Below are 2500 nucleotides of genomic sequence, written 5' to 3'. Positions count from 1 at the left end.
TGCTAACCATAACACCATGGAACCGCCAAAGCCATAAAAATCAAAAAGATGTTTTAGAATAAAATAAATTTTTTTTTATAAAATTCATGTCCACCGAAGAGGTAATTTCATATTAAGACTATTGGTTCCAATGAATCAAGGTTCCACCGAGATTTGAACTCGGCTCGCTGGATTCAAAGTCCAGAGTGCTAACCATTACACCATTTAACCGGCAATATCATATACATCAAAAAGGAGTTTTAGAACAAAATGAAAAATTTCTTATAAAAACCATGTCCACCGAAAAGGTAATTTCATCTATAGTCTATTTTTTACAATCATTCAAGGTTCCACCGAGATTTTAACTCGGATCGCTGGATTCAAAGTCCAGAGTGCTAACCATTACACCATGGAACCGGCAAAGGCATAAAAATAAAAAAGGAGTTTTAGAAAGAGAATTTAAAATTTCTAATAAAAAACATGCCCAGCGATGAGGTAATTTCATATTAAGACTATTGGTTCCAATGAATCAAGGTTCCACCGAGATTTGAACTCGGCTCGCTGGATTCAAAGTCCATGGTGCTAAATATAACACAATTTAACCGGCAATGTCATATGTATATAAAAAAGGAGTTTTAGAACAAAATGAAAAATTTCTTATAAAAACCATGTCCACCGAAGAGGTAATTTAATCTTAAGGCTATTTTTTCCAATAATTCAAGGTTCCACCAAGATTTGAACTCGGATCGCTGGATTCAAAGTCCAGAGTGCTAACCATTACACCATGGAACCAGCAAAGGCATAAAGAGAAAAAAGGAGTTTTAAAATAAAATTAAAAATTTCTTATAAAAACCATGTCCACCGAAGAGGTAATTTCATATTAAGACTATTGGTTCCAATGAATCAAGGTTCCACCGAGATTTTAACTCGGATCGCTGGATTCCAAGTCCAGAGTGCTAACCATCACACCATGGAACGGGCAAGGACATAAAAATAAAAAAGGAGTTTTAGAAAGATAATTTAAAATTTCTTATAATAACCATGTCCACCGAAAAGATAGTTTCTTCTCTAGGCTTTTTGTTCCAATGAATCAAGGTTCCACCGAGATTTGAACTCGGATTGCTGGATTCAGAGTCCAGAGTGCTAACCATTACACCATGGAACCGCTAAAGCCATAAATATCAAAAAGAAGTTTTAGAATAAAATTAAGAATTTCTTATCAAAACCATGTCCACCGAAGAGGTAATTTCATATTAGGACTATTGGTTCCAATGAATCAAGGTTCCACCGAGATTTGAACTCGGCTCGCTGGATTCAAAGTCCAGAGTGCTTACCATTACACCATTTAACAGGCAATGTTATATACATCAAAATGGAGTTTTAAAATAAAATGAAAAATTTCTTAGAAAAACCATGTCCACCGAAGAGGTAATTTAATCTAAAGGCTATTTTTTCCAATAATTCAAGGTTCCACCGAGATTTGAACTCGGATCGCTGGATTCAAAGACCAGAGTGCTAACCATTACACCATGGAACCGCCAAAACCGTAAAAATCAAAAAGAAGTTTTAGAATAAAATAAAAAATTTCTTATCAAAACCATGTCCACCGAAGAGGTAATTTCATATTAAGACTATTGGTTCCAATGAATCAAGGTTCCTCCGAGATTTGAACTCGGCTCGCTGGATTCAAAGTCCAGAGTGCTAACCATAACACCTTGGAACCGCCAAAGCCATAAAAATCAAAAAGATGTTTTAGAATAAAATAAATTTTTTTTTATAAAATTCATGTCCACCGAAGAGGTAATTTCATATTAAGACTATTGGTTCCAATGAATCAAGGTTCCACCGAGATTTGAACTCGGCTCGCTGGATTCAAAGTCCAGAGTGCTAACCATTACACCATTTAACCGGCAATGTCATATACATCAAAAAGGAGTTTTAGAACAAAATGAAAAATTTCTTATAAAAACCATGTCCACCGAAAAGGCAATTTCATCTATAGGCTATTTTTTACAATCATTCAAGGTTCCACCGAGATTTGAATTCGGATCGCTGGATTAAGAGTCCAGAGTGCTAACCATTACACCATGGAACCGCCAAAGCAATAAATATCAAAAAGAAGTTTTAGAATAAAATTAAAAATTTCATATAAAAACCATGTCCACCGAAGAGGTAATTTCATATTAAGACTATTGGTTCCAATGAATCAAGGTTCCACCGAGATTTGAACTCGGATCGCTGGATTCAGAGTCCAGAGTGCTTACCATTACACCATTTAACCGGCATTGTTATATACATCAAAATGGAGTTTTAAAATAATATTAAAAATTTCTTATCAAAATCATGTCCACCGAAGAGGTAATTTCATATTGAGACTATTGGTTCCAATGAATCAAGGTTCCACCGAGATTTGAACTCGGATCGCTGGATTCAGAGTCCAGAGTGCTAACCATAACACCATGGAACCGCCAAAGCCATAAAAATCAAAAAGATGTTTTAGAATAAAATAATTTTTTTTTTA

General features: G+C 34.9%; 7 non-coding genes across 7 annotated transcripts; all 7 read right to left on the bottom strand.

Moving 5' to 3' along the window:
• Positions 1-324: 324 nt before the first annotated feature.
• On the bottom strand, positions 325-396 carry TRNAQ-UUG (transfer RNA glutamine (anticodon UUG)). Its single transcript has one exon. It is a non-coding gene; the product is annotated as a tRNA-Gln (tRNA).
• Positions 397-699: 303 nt separating this feature from the next.
• TRNAQ-UUG (transfer RNA glutamine (anticodon UUG)) lies at positions 700-771 on the bottom strand. The gene has a single exon. It is a non-coding gene; the product is annotated as a tRNA-Gln (tRNA).
• Positions 772-1072: 301 nt separating this feature from the next.
• TRNAQ-CUG (transfer RNA glutamine (anticodon CUG)) lies at positions 1073-1144 on the bottom strand. Its single transcript has one exon. It is a non-coding gene; the product is annotated as a tRNA-Gln (tRNA).
• A 300-nt stretch (positions 1145-1444) lies between these two features.
• TRNAQ-UUG (transfer RNA glutamine (anticodon UUG)) lies at positions 1445-1516 on the bottom strand. The gene has a single exon. It is a non-coding gene; the product is annotated as a tRNA-Gln (tRNA).
• Positions 1517-2002: 486 nt separating this feature from the next.
• On the bottom strand, positions 2003-2074 carry TRNAK-CUU (transfer RNA lysine (anticodon CUU)). The gene has a single exon. It is a non-coding gene; the product is annotated as a tRNA-Lys (tRNA).
• Positions 2075-2188: 114 nt separating this feature from the next.
• TRNAQ-CUG (transfer RNA glutamine (anticodon CUG)) lies at positions 2189-2260 on the bottom strand. The gene has a single exon. It is a non-coding gene; the product is annotated as a tRNA-Gln (tRNA).
• Positions 2261-2374: 114 nt separating this feature from the next.
• Positions 2375-2446, bottom strand: TRNAQ-CUG (transfer RNA glutamine (anticodon CUG)). Its single transcript has one exon. It is a non-coding gene; the product is annotated as a tRNA-Gln (tRNA).
• Positions 2447-2500: the final 54 nt, after the last annotated feature.

This window comes from Leiobunum rupestre, chromosome 6, assembly GCF_980474605.1.
Source record: "Leiobunum rupestre chromosome 6, qqLeiRupe1.1.hap1, whole genome shotgun sequence".
NCBI classification, from domain to species: domain Eukaryota; kingdom Metazoa; phylum Arthropoda; class Arachnida; order Opiliones; family Sclerosomatidae; genus Leiobunum; species Leiobunum rupestre.
This window is presented reverse-complemented; position numbering and strand designations above follow the sequence as displayed.